Source organism: Falco cherrug, chromosome 2, assembly GCF_023634085.1.
Source record: "Falco cherrug isolate bFalChe1 chromosome 2, bFalChe1.pri, whole genome shotgun sequence".
In the NCBI taxonomy this organism is placed as follows: Eukaryota; Metazoa; Chordata; class Aves; order Falconiformes; family Falconidae; genus Falco; species Falco cherrug.
In genome coordinates this window covers 92,168,436-92,181,998 of record NC_073698.1, presented here as the reverse complement: position 1 = coordinate 92,181,998, position 13,563 = coordinate 92,168,436, and the positions used below count along the sequence as shown (strand labels likewise).

At 49.2% G+C, this 13,563-nt stretch overlaps 1 protein-coding gene across 2 annotated transcripts in view; it reads left to right on the top strand.

The window, feature by feature from the left end:
• The first annotated feature begins 2,794 nt into the window (after positions 1 to 2,794).
• Positions 2,795 to 13,563, top strand: part of RAI2 (retinoic acid induced 2) — a 47,110-nt gene continuing 36,341 nt past the window's right edge. For both annotated transcript variants that reach the window (XM_055702950.1, XM_055702951.1), the window contains exon 1: positions 2,795 to 2,967. The gene's annotated coding sequence lies outside the window, so the exon portion shown is untranslated. The remainder of the gene's footprint in view (positions 2,968 to 13,563) is intronic.

Below are 13,563 nucleotides of genomic sequence, written 5' to 3'. Positions count from 1 at the left end.
TGGATAAAGCAGTCATGCTAAGGCACACCTGTACAGTATTTATAAACTAATGCACAGACAAAATTCCTCTGTCAGAAACACAGGGAAGTATCTGAGGCCAGGCTATCTCAACTTCAAAGACATGGAGGAAGAGAGGAGACAGGAAGGCGATACAATGCTACCCACTTGTGTAACAGCACTGACGATGGCAGGCCTGGGAGAGCATCAGCCTGAGATGCAAACAGGGCAATCAGTTGCCATTGACAGAGGGATTTTTGATTGATTTTAAATTAAGGTCACTGTCCCCAGGCCACAGATAGATTTGATTATTTCTGTCACATTTTAGAAGGGTGAGAGAAGCTTGTTTGCAACCAGTGACTCTCTCTTCAGTGGCTCAATGCATAATGATGGTTTTTCCAGTGGGCTTTGACACTTAAAACTTCCACAACGTGCTGTGCGTTGGTACAGTGTTGCCACTCTCTCACTGAAATGAGCAGACAGCTTCTTCAAAAACTGAATTTTGAATTACAAGTTTACACTGTTAAAAGCTTATGACATCAGCACCAAGGTCATCCTCTCTGCTCCTTCCCAAGAGCATAAAACAACAGGCCCATGATTTGATATCTGTACACATTCCAGTCCACACATGATGTCACATGGTCTACACATGCCTTAATGAATACATTTGACAACATCATTTCCAGTTCTTGCTGAGAAGGTGGTAATGTAATCCAAGCACTCATGTGACAACTGACAGTCCTGAAACAGTAACCCCTCCATTCTTCCAAACCAGAACCTTTTTCCACTCTTAAATAAAACTTTTAAAACCTGTTTTGCTCTTGTGCATTTGAGTCACCACCTCCCCGTCACGTTCCTGACCACTGTCCCAAGCAGCCCACTTGGCTGACATCATTCCCAGTTGCTTCTCTGCTTGCTTACAAGATTCCTCTACCTTACTGTCCTGGTACGTTCCAGAAAGCACTCACCCCTTTTAGTACTCCATTCTATGCAATATGGGCATTAGGAATGCTGTGGGCAGCACAAAATTAACCCAGATGTGTCATTAAACCTGAGAGGTGTATTCACTGCCGGCAGGTAAACGGTAGCTATCAATGGCCCAGGGGAGACTGCAAGAACAGAGCAAGCCCAGCCACGAACCGTTCGGGATGGAGGACCTTCCTCAGCCAGCTGTGATTTGGCTGCCCTCTGTGGATTTCTGTTCTGTAAGTTCATCCATTCTCCCCTCAAAATGACAACAGCTGCCAGCTCTCAGATGGCAAGGGGCTCCACAGTTGTGTTTGTATGAAGAAACGCCTCCGCACGGTCACGTGAAGCGTCTGCCCGTTACCTTAATTTCATGGCCTTTGCTTCTTGTGCTGGAAGTCAGGGCCAGCAGTGCCTGCTCACGCTCTGCGCCGCTCGAGAGTTGCAGGACATTTGTCACATCTGCCCTCAGGAGCCTCTTGCCAGGCTGCAGGAACCTGACTGGAAAGCCATTTCAAACCATGGATCATCACTGCTGCCTCCTCCAAACTTTTTCCAGCTCTACCATGCCCTTTTTGGTATGGTGAGACCAGAGCTCTGGCAGGATTCAGGGCACAGGTGAACCACGGGTTTACAGAGTGGTGTAAAATCCGTTTTTCTCTCCATGGCTCTCCTAACAAGTCGTGACACTGAGCACAGAGATGACATTTTCTCAGCTGTGCTTGTCCCTGGGCTCTCAACCTGGGCAAAGTGATGGCCAAAATCTCTCCGTGCTGATGGGCAAGAAAGAAATGAATGAGTACAACCGCACAGTTGTGCTGTTTGGGAGAAAAAACCCTCCTTGGAATAACAGCAGTGGATGTTAAATCCCGAGATACTACAAAATTCATTCTCAGGCAGCTTGACCTAAATTCCTATGGGTGATGAGGAAGCCACATATTTGGAGCATTTGAAAGAAAACTAGACAAATGCCCATAAATTATCCTAAGGGGGACATTCCTACTCTCCTTCAGAAGATGGATTAGGCAGATGACCTACTAAGTATTTTTTTTTTCTTCTTTCACTAATTCCTACGATGTCATGAGTGCGTGTGCTTTACCCTTTCTTAAATCATAATCTGTTTGATCCAGCACCAGTCAAAGGTTTTGAAAAGCCCATTAAACCGCAAGAGGAAATCTCGAGCAGTTTGCTAATATCAACAGAAATCCAGATGGAATTACAATCATCTTTTATGTACATTCGAGGGCATATTATGTAATACTAGCCACAGATTTAGTTTAATGCACCGCACCTTCCAATAAGCTGCTGGCAACAGTAATAGCGATTTGGAACCTACCAAAAACTCTTGTGCCCTCGACAAAACCATTTTCAAGCCCAGAGTCTGTGGTCGAGCGGCTTGGGAGATTCAGAGTCTTATGGGAAAGCGGGGACAAGGGAGGTCAAGGGTGGAAAAGATGGGGGAAAATTTTTTTTTAAAGAGGGGGAAATAAAAACAAAAAAAGAAAATTTGAAAATGTGAGATAGCAGCAGAGGAGACGAGGTCAAAACTTCAAGCAAGCGGGGAGCAAAAAATCCATCCGATTTATCAAGGATGGCGCTGCCTGCCGCAGCATCCTCCCGGGCGCCGGGCTTGTTCCCGCAAAGGCTGCGGCGGCTCGGCGGGACCCCCAGCGGGCCCTACCCCACGCATCCCTCCCCTGCACGCCGGCCCCCCCACCCGCGCCCCCACGGAGCTCCGTGGGGGCGCGGGTGGGGGGGGGCGACGTGCCGGCGGGAGGGCGGAGCGAGCGGTGGTGGGCGTGGTACAGTGTGGGCCGGCCCCGCCCCCCGCCCCTCGCCCCGCCCCGCCCCTCCCGGCGCGGGGGGGAGCGGGACGCGGTACCGGGCAGGGCAGGGCGGCGCGTCCCCGGCGGCGGCGGCGACGGCGGCCGGGTTTGACAGAGGCGGGCGGCGGCTGCGGTCCCCATGGAGCCCAGCTAGGGGCTGCCGCACCCTCCACCGGAGGTAGGTGCCGCGGAGCGGCTGCGCACCGACAACCCCGGGCGGGCGGAGCGGTGACAGGTTGGCCGGGGCGGCGGCGTTTTGCGAGAATCCCCTCCGCCGCCCCCGCCTTGCCACCGGCGGCCGGGCTCTGCGGTACCGCGGGGAGGGCGGCGGCGGTTCCGCCGTCCCCGCTTCGGCCCGTGACTATTGTTTCTGGTGGCGCCGAGCGGGCGCAGCGAGACCCCGGCGGCGGCTTTGTGCGGGTTGTCCCGGCAGTGGGGCTGCGGCGGTGGGGGGGCGCGGAGGACCGAGGCGGGGAGAGGGACGGGGCGAGACCGTGGCCACACGGGCAGAGCAACCCCCCCACCCCCATCCCTCCTCCTTCTCCTCCTCCTCCTCCTGCTGCCTGCGCAACTTCTCCAGAATCACGCCCGTGGGTGCGCGGCGGGGAGCGGTGCGGGCGGCGGGGAGGCATCGCCCCCCGCGGCTTGGGGCTCCTGCCCCACGGGCAGCAACACCCGGCGGGTCACAGCGGCTTCGGGCGCCCGGCTCCGCGCTCGGGAGGGAGGAGAGCGGAGGCGCAGGGTGGGTTTCAAGATGGGCGGGAGTGGGATGCTTTGGGGTCCCCCCCTCGTAGCCGATCACGGGCGAGAAGGCGGATTTACCCTTCCGAAGTTGGGGCTGAAATTCCTCCCGCTGCCGCCCGGCTTCTCGGCCGAGGCTGCCAGGGGGGTGAGCTGTCACCTGCGTCCCCCTTAATGGCTTTTTCTGGATGAGGCTGTCGCGGGGCGTGGGGCATTGCGCCGGCGTCGCGGCGCTCGGGGCGTGCGTGGCGGGGCGCTCGGTGAGCGCCGGGTGCCCCAAGTTCTGCGTCCCCCGGGGGTGCCGCGGGGTGCGGGCGCCCTGCGCAGGGGGTGCAGGGCAGTCGCTCGCCTTCTCTTATTTCCCCCCTGTTTTTTTAAGAGATTGGCTTGGATTTAGCCGCTGTTGTGGGCGATAGTTTTCTCGCATGCCTTTCTCCATCAGAAGTCATCTTTTAAAATAACGCTTCAAATGCAGAACTGAAAATAAATATAGTCTAATAGGGGTATGGCGTTCGAGAGGAAGGAGTATCTGGTTGCCCATTAATTCTTCAGGTATTTTCCGTTTAAACTTGATGAGGAAATATTCTTAGTTTTTTCTAAGCAACCTTTCATGTTGTTTATCACCAGCAAATTGGCTTAACATTTAAAGTAAAGATTTCCTCACCAATATGCTGCTGATTGGAGTGTTTCAGGCATAAGGCGAGTATAGGATGGAAAAATCAGCACGCTTCCATTTTTTTTATATGTAAATTTGGAAAAGCCTTTCCTTCCTTGTCATGACTCTGTGAGCGGCCCTGGCTGATCAGATGTAACTACAGTAACTAGTGCAGGAGGCTGCTGGTAGCCTGCACATTTTCCTGTGCAGCTCTGCTAAAGCAGCCTGTTTAATTAATGCACCCTCACTATTTTGTCCTTGGCGTCTCTGATGAATTTGTGGCATTTCTGTGGTAAGCTCCAATGGGACTCTCGTGAAGAGACACTGAAATCGCTTTCACCTTGAGAGATGATTGAAGCCAAATTTGAAGAGGGGATAACTGCTTGAATTAACTGGAGAGTGATGCTGAATTTCCATGTATACATTAAATTCTGGAGGTGCTCCAGTAGCCAGAGCTATCCGGGTCAGACTGGGAATCACCCCAGGGATGGGTTTTGCAGGCTCCTGATCGCTTCCTGCCAAAAATGCAAGCGATAAGCTTTTGCAACACACGTGCATTGCATTGCAAGCGCGGGCTGGAGGACGGAGCTAGTCATGTAGCAGGCATGGTGTGTAGTGAGCAGGTCACGCTGAACGCGCTACAACTTTGGGAAGCTGGCGTTTGCTGTGCTGAGCCTGCAGCGGTGTGAATTACAGGGAAAAAATACATTTGCATGTAACAAAGGCGGCTGGCTCATCTCCTGTGCAAGGAACTAATTTTTTTAGAAAATCTGGCTCTTGTTTCTGCCTCTGCCACAAATTGCCCGTGTAGCTTTGGGCAAATCATTTAATGTTTCCCTGCCTCCCCCTCCTCATTTTTGCCCGTGACCCACCAAGGGCTTGCCTGTACTGGGCTGTCAGTTCAGACCCTCATTCCTTTACCTTTCCGAACTGCTTTGCACACAACCCTCTGAAGCCTGCAATAGGTGGTACCTAGCTGCTCTGAGGGCATACGGTTTGACATTCAAATGCTGCTGCTGGAGCCAGTAATACAGACGCAGCAACCTCACAGCGATTCATCAGTCTCTAATCCTATCCCTATTCTAATCCAGTCATTCTCTGCTGCTAATCAAATCGCCAGGCATCACTTGAGAGGTGTTTGGCTGCGTGCTCGCCCTCGTGTCGTCTAGCCTACGTCAAGGCAGGGAAGCGGTGGCATGAAGATGGGCTGAGTATCACTGGCTCTTCAGGACAGAGACCGTCTGTCACTTTAGGTTTGCAAAACCCGTGTCACGAGAGAGGGCCAGTGTGATTTAGTAATACAAATCATAGCTGGAGGGTAAATTGCAGCAACATCACAGAAAAATGGCCAGAAAACGGCATCTCGGGCATTCCTGCGCAGCCAGCTGTGAGCACGTTGGGAGGGAACGGAGGTGGAAGGGTGCAGCTTCTCGGCGTAACAACAGCATTCTTATTTTAGCATGGAAGACAGCCAAAGATAAGGAGTGGTTGTCATCCGGCTGGTTGGAGGATAAAAAAAAAAAAAAAAAAGAAAAAGAAAAGAAAAGCTGTGTGGAAATAGAAGTATTTTGATGTAGGTACTAAAGGAAAAAAAAAAGCAGATAACCTTGCAAGTGATGGACTAGCCACATAAAGCTGGCAGTACAAGATTTCTCCCATAAAATCCAGAATGATCCTAATTAAGCCCAGACCCTGTTAAATGACACATGGCTTTATTTATTTCAGATGTTTCTAGGTCCTAAAGATGGGGCCAAATGTGAAGAGTTTGATGTGGCAGATAGTTTAACCCCAATTACTTCTACATAAATCACGTGATTGTTACAGGAGCTGAGTACATCTGATGGGTGCCCCAGGGCTACTGATAAAAAAATGTATGTATTTAAAAAAAAAAAATCCCTTGAAAAGTCTGTGGTGGTGCAGGCAAAGGTCTGGGCGAGAGGGGTGGCCACCCTATCCACAGGCAGAAGGATGGAGATACAGGAGCTGTTGTGGCGCAGTGTGCCCACGGGTCTGTATGCACAGGCAGCTGAAATGGTGGCTTTGTAGGGCAGGCAGCTGGAGAAAGGGAAGCAAAATGGGAGCTGACAAATATTCTCGTTATGAAACTGGGATGGATGAATGATTTATGGGGGTACTTGCCTTTTTTTTTTTTTTAATATATTTTATTTTGAATGGAAGGAGTAGGTTGGCAATGTGTGGTGCTAGCCACGAATGGCTTTGTTTTGAGATCAGGCTGTGCTGGGTCACGCCTCCAGAAATGGCATCTACAGAATAACAATACAGTAAAACACTTTTCAGCATTGCTTGGGTTTCATGGACTGTCTTCAGGAAGAGAATTTTTCCTTATTTTTTGTTCAAAGCCCTAGGCTAAATTCTCCCAGCGGACTCTAGATTTCAAAAAGAAGGTGGCTGCGTGAGAGGTCCTAGGCTGCGAGGGGTCACTGTTAACCTCAGAACTGAGAACTGTCTCAGTTCTCCTCAGGAATTTCTGTTCCTGGGTTTGCAATATTGCCCATCCCTCCCAGGGCACCAAGCAGCTCTGTAAATAGACCACTCTGTGGAGGAGTTGGTCTGCCAGACGATTTAATGTTTCTTGTTAGTTCTGGCTTTCCCTCCCTCCTCCCTGCACCCCCCTGGCCCCCAGCAGGTCTATCCATGCTGTCCTTTAAGGTGCAGAGCAGCACTGTGACATGGGTGGGGTGAGTTTACAGGGTCCAGTCCCAGAGTGGCCGGGTGTACTGGGGGACCCCTGCGGCAGCTGCCGCTCTGCACTCAAGTGCTGGCTTTGGGTGCGAGTGACTGGAACCCTCTGAGCTGGACCTGTTTCCAGTACCCTTTTATTTTTGCTGGTTAATAGAGTCATAGAATAGTTTGGGTTGGAAGGGACCTTTAAAGGTCATGTAGTCCAACCCCCCTGCAATGAGCAGGGACATCTTCAACTAGGGTCAGGTTATTTGGAGGCCAATCCAGCCTGACCTTGAATGTTTCCAGGGATGGGGCATCTACCACCTTTCTGGGCAACCTGCTCCAGTGTTTCACCACCCGCATCATAAAAAAGGTTTCCTTCTTATATCTAGTCTAAATGTACCCTCTTTTAGTTTAAAACCATTACCCCTTGTCCTATTGCAATAGGCCCTACTAAAACATCTGTCCCTGTCTTTCTTACAACTCCCCTTCAGTATTGAAGGGCCACAGTAAAGTCTCCCTGGAGAACTTCTGCTCTCCAGGCTGAACAACCCCAACTCCCTCAGCCTGTCTTCATAGAAGAGGTGCCTCAGCCCTCTGATCACCTTTTTGGCCTCCTCTGGGCTCACTCCAACAGGTCCATGTCTTTCCTGTGCTAAGGACCCCAGAGCTGGACACAGCACTCCAGGTGGGGTCTCACCAGAGGGGAGTAGAGGGGGAGAATCACCCCCCTCGATCTGCTGGTCACGCTTCTTTTGGCACAGACCGGGATACAGTTGGCTTTCAGGGCTGCGAGCACACATTGCTGGCTCAGGTCCAGATTTTCATCCACCAGTACCCACAAGTCCTACTCCGCAGTGCTGCTCAGTCCTTTCATCCCCCAGCCTGTAGTGACACTGAGAGTTGCCCCAGGTACAAGACCTTGCACTTGGCCTTGTTGAACCTCATGAGATACATCATATAGGTCCACTTCTCGAGCTTGTCCAGGTCCCCCTGGATGGTATCCCATCCCTCAGGTGCACAACTTAGCTTGGAGTCATCTGAAAAAGCTTGCTGAGAGTGCACTTTATCCTACTGTCAATGTCATTGATGAAGATATTAAACAGTACTGGTCCCAGTACAGACCCCGGAGGGACACCACTTGTCACTGATTTCCATCTGTGCATGTAGTTGTTTGGAAACGCTTCTATGAGACATCAGATATGGAGTTAAGAGTTCTCAAGAATTAACCAAAGAGCCTAGGACAGGTGTCCTGTCCTCTTCATGCTTTTCAGAAAAAAAGCGTCCTTCAGCTTAGTGGCTAACAGGTCCCTGTATTGCTTGCACTACCCTTAAAGTGGCTAGAGAGCAGCCGCTATAGCAGGAGAAAGGTGGCTGCTGTTGGCTTGATGGGCAAGCTGGGCTTAGGTTTGGATTCCCCCCCACCTCCCCTATGGCAGGTGCAAAGATCTCAAAACAAGCCCCTGGGCTGACCAGGTCTATTAGTGTCTTAATTATCTTGTTGTCTTTGAGCCAGTGACAGGGGGTCAGCTCTGATGGGCAGGATCGTCAGAGGGAGTTTGTCACTGAGCTTCAGTGGGGCTACTGAGGGCAAGCGCCCCCCTGAACATCCTAGGCTGTAGCTCCAAATTCAGTTGGTCAGGCTTACTGTTGAGGAGCAATCTCTTCTCTAACGTCTGCATGTGCTTCAGCCTTTAAATTATTTCTCTGCTTTTCTTGTGGCATAGAAACAAAGAGCTGGGAGAAGTGCAGTGGCCACCAGGAGGGCCAAGAGGACAATGGCCCTTGCCTACCCCGGCAGACAGTGTGCTCCTCATGCCAAAGGAGTGCAGGTCTTGTATGCCAGTGAAAAATAATTCGTTAATGGCCAGAGAATAATCACTTTACTCCATAAAGCCTCTCCAGCTGCATTGCACCAACGTTCTTTTTCAGCCTCTGAATCCTTAATGACAGTAGCAGCTAATTTCTCTTTCTGTGTGTTTCTAGCTGCAATGTCCTATTTTCTCTGAGTTTATTGAGAAAATAATAGAAGTCATTACATAGCTACTTGTCACCTTTCAAAGATGAAAACTTCTCCCTGGTTGAATGGCCAAGTTAGTTACTTGGTGACTGACTCAGACAATAGCGACTTTTTGTAGCTCATCAGTTATTCATCTGTGCTTAGTGAATAAACTAATTAGCTAGAGAAGTGTTACTTAACTTACAGTCCATGAATATCAGAAGATGGTGAATAAACCAGTCACAAGCAGTATAACAACAGCACGTGTGCATTCTGTGGCATGCAAGCAAAAACCCCAAAATACAGGGTCGTGAGTGGCAAAGAGAGACGTGTGTATTCATTGTGTTTATTTTTATTAAAATTTGATTGTCTTTGAAAGCTTATGTGACAATACTGCACAAAATGGTCCTTGGTTTAAAAAATAATTAGGTAGTCCATATATATACACATATATATATATTTAGATATATATATAAATAAGGTAAAGAAAATATATTGAGGAGCGTTGAACTGGATGATGCAGAAGGGCAGTGAGAATGGAAGATACGGGAAACTAAGTGAAATATGAAGTATTTTTGTGGCTGTATAATATGCATCTTTCTGGTTGTTGGTGATAGATCACCTGCTGTAGAGGTGGATCCACGGAAGGCCACTGCAAAGCAAACAGGAAGGGCAACGTGTTGTTTTTAAATCACGATTTTTCCTAATGGAGCACTCAGGCATCACTGTCTGCATAATAGATGCCCTCATCTCTGGCCTTGGTGATGGGGCTGGAGATCAGGAGACAGCTCTCGGCCAGGAGGTCTGCCCCGCAGAAAGGTGGGGGAAGACAACTGCTCACATGGCTGAACTTGCTCTCTAGACTGTGGAATACTGGGGGGATGCCAGAAGGAATTAGGAACGTATATACAGATATGTGTTATTGTACTTTCCCCCCCCCCCGCCTCCAAAGCATTGTGTACTTCCCAGGGAAGAAAATGAGAAGGAGCGTTCCTTGTTTGGAAGATTCTTGTCTGTGTTACTGTCTTGGGCAGCTGTCTTTGGGGTCCTCAGAGACAGTTGCTGCAGGTGCCAGGCCCGTTGGACCCACTATGTAAAAAGCGTGGCCTTGGGGGAGAGTTTTCCACAAGCCCCATGGCAGAGAAGTTGGATCAGATTGCTTCACCCAGAAGATCAGTCAAAGCATGGGTCTGCAGCCCTGGAGGGTATCCTGTTGCAAGAGCAAAAGGTCCCTTTGGCACAGGATGCTCTTTATTGGAGAGAGCGTGTAATCTGTAGTTGTAAATAAATATCCAGATGCACAGGCAGATGTATGCATTTGTACTTGAACAAGTGGATCCTAGAAGAAGAACACGTGGAAGAGCCTCGCTGTTGTAGCTGTGATGTGCTGCTAATTCATCTCTGGTCTCTGGGGGGTGGATGGAGTTACCTCTTGTCATTCCACCACTGGAGGAATCACGTATGGTTAGGGTGGATTCACAAGGCTTCCATGATGGAAAAAGCTGGGCTCTGGGTTAGAGCTCTTCTGTGTTGTGCGTGCAGGACACATGAAAGGGTGTCGTTCTCTCATGGGGCTGGTGGTGCCAAGCTTGATTATCTTGTGTCTCCCCCCACTGTTGTACTCAAGCGGGTGTTCAGTTTGTGGAAGACTGCTTGGCCATGCTCCTGTTGTGCTGGAACCAAAGTAATTAGAAGTAAATGGTAGGTGGAAGAAATCAGCTGCAAGGAGTTACACTTCCCCACTCACTCAAGGAATGCATCTGCCTTTGGTTTGGCTTTGCCATTTAGATCCTTAAGCGATTTTTTTGGATGCTAGGGTAGCGGCTGTGTTTAGCTGCAAAACTGTCCCATCACTTGTCTTTTAGGATACATTTTGGCTGTCACGATAGCTTTCTGTCTTCTAAAGGGGGTTATTAAATTGATGGGGGTATCCCTGGATGCCATCAGATGCTACAGAAAATAAAGTGAAAGCAGCATATGGCTGTGTGCCATGGATCTCCACATTCATAGCGTGTAACTGCAGAGGAACCTAGTATAGCTTCCCACCTGAAATGGTTAAGTCAACAGTCAGGCGGATGCCCTTGATCACGAGCAGGCTCCAGACATTTTAGGTTTGCTTTGGTTACTGGAGAGGCTCGTTATCACTCTTGCTTCTTATTTGCTTTCTGGTGGAACTGAAGAGCTCTTTGCTTTGAAGCGTAAAGGCCTGAATATTGTGGGACCTGGTGCTTCTGAAACCACTTTTCTTGAGAAGAGGTGCCACTGCATTTCCAAAGAGCTGGGGTTCTCAAGCTAGCAGCCTTTTATTTTTAAAAAGGAAGGAAGTGTTTTTATTAGAGTTTCCTGTTTTGAACTCTTTGGTTAAAGGGTATGAAGTGGTCAGAGGTGGGAGAGTTATCATTTAGGTCAGGGTTGTCTCTTTGTATTTTCATACTTGTATATGTAGTGCACGTATATGAATTATTTTCTTATTTACATTATATACTTTGTGCAGTTTTTTCCAGTTCTATTTAAGGCTGCTACTTTAAGGAAGTCTAAGTAAGGTTTCCTGTGAGGAATGGTTTGGAGAGAGCTGGTCCTGCCTGGGGCAGAAGGATGGGTTAGGTGACTTCTCAAGGTCTTCTTCAGGACCTTTTCTGTGGTTCTAGGCAGTTAGCCAATAAAAAAAAATCATGGTAGGTTGTGCTGGCTGTGCTGATGGGGTTTTGCTATAGCATTTAACGTGGCTTTTGAAAAGGAAATAATAGCTAGTTGTAGCATAGTTACTGCTGCAGCATCGAACAAATGTTACTTGAAATTAAAGAGGAAAACAACTGATGTTACATTTTTAGACTAGCATCGTGATATGGCTATGATTAATTTTTCCAGGAGCTTTGTGGTTTTTATATCTGCTTAAGTGTATTAACATTTTAAAAGGTCAAAGGTAAGCTTTAAAATGGATGCCAAATTAAGATGGATGGGAGGAAAATGACATTTACTTCTTGTTACTGCACATTGTTTGAATTTGACCAAAGGCAAAACCAAAGAACAGCCCTCCTCCCCATACACACACACACGCACGCACGCATGTGTGCATGCACAGACAGACAGACACGTTCCTGCCACCTGCCTTCCCTGCACACCTGGTCTGGGAAAACCTTGTTCATCTAGGCAAATCATCATCCTAACAAAATCAGTAGTCCAATATCTTGATTTCCAGACAGCTTAACTATCCTTTTTGAAGTATCTAACTAGTGTGAATGGGCTCCATAAATAGAAGTAGCTAAAATATTTATATTAGAAAAAATACGGCTAATGGGAACCATAACCACGTTATCATTTCCTGTCCTTGCTGGGTTTGAGATGATGATTTCATCAGGGAAGGGACTGTACCCTCGTCCCTGTTCCTGCAGCTCCTGGCACACTGAGTCCCTGCGAAAACAGAAAATAAAATATGGTGGAAATGATGCATTTGCTTCCAGTGGGAACGGTGACTAGTCCCAGCGAAACACAAGGCTTTAGCGGAGCTGCTGGGTGAACATGCCAGTGTACAATAACTTTGGTTTTGGAGAAAGCAGCATAGCTTGAGGGAGGGACCAAATCAGATTTGTGTCTGTCATTTCCACTCTTGCCCTGAAATGATGACGAGGAGCTAGGCCAGCAATGCGCCCCGTGCCTCGGGAGTCACAGCCACTCTCTCCTTCAAGGGACCTAGCCCGGTTTTGTGGATGTTTCACAAGATAGATTTGCTCCCAATCACTTCATGACACTTACTAATTCAATGTTTTAAAAAAAAAAATGTAGGGAAAAAATCCTGTAATTTCTTAAAATCCTTCTTCCCGCTGGTGGCTCATCAGTGAGAATTCAGGCTGCCTCATCCCTGTGCTGTAGCGCGGAGCACATACCCACCGCCTGTGGGCTGTAGGGGCTGTGCCACTCTGGGAAGAGCCACACGGTGCATGGGGTCATTGTTGGTTTTTTGATAGGCAGTTGTAAATCGTTACAGCTGTGGAAGATTCAAGGCAGTTGCTTCATCCAGACCCAGGTGCTCAGTGTGGGAGTACTCTTGTCTCCCAGGTCCGTGGGTAGCTTCAGCCTCCTCTGTAAAGCATGTGTGCACCTCCCTCCCACCTGAAACCCACTGAAGTGTCCCCTGAAGCACTGAAGAAGGAAGATGTTTCAGTGTAGGTGGCTGAAAGAGGGAGACAGAGGCAGCCCTGCCTCTGAGAGGAGCACGCATCTTGCAGTGCCTGGGGTACCGGGGTCATGACTCCCCAAGGTTTCTCCAACCCTCTTCTTCTTCAGCCTGATCTCTGTGGGTTTAGTCCTTTTATTCTAGTCGGCTTTTTAATTTTATCACTAACTTTCCTGAGATCAGAACTGTCCTTCCCCAAAACCAGCGGCCAGATAATCAACCTCATTAGCTGTTGGTTCAAAATATCACGAGTGTAAGCGGGATGAAGCTTTGGCCCGGTATCAGTGAGGTTGCTTAGATGTGTAAGCTGTGCCTGGGCTACCGGTAAGCAAGAGATGGTGACGCTGCTGTCCCTGTAGCTGTACCCGCCCGGCACCCTTTGGCACCACGGGGGAGAGCAGGAAGGTTCCGCTTGGGCTCCCGGAGCTGGGGGCTGCCCAGAGCGTGGCGCCTGGCAGCAGGGAAGCAAAGGGTGGCGGTGGCTTCCTCAGGGAAGAAAGCTGAGTGCTCAATCCTGCCC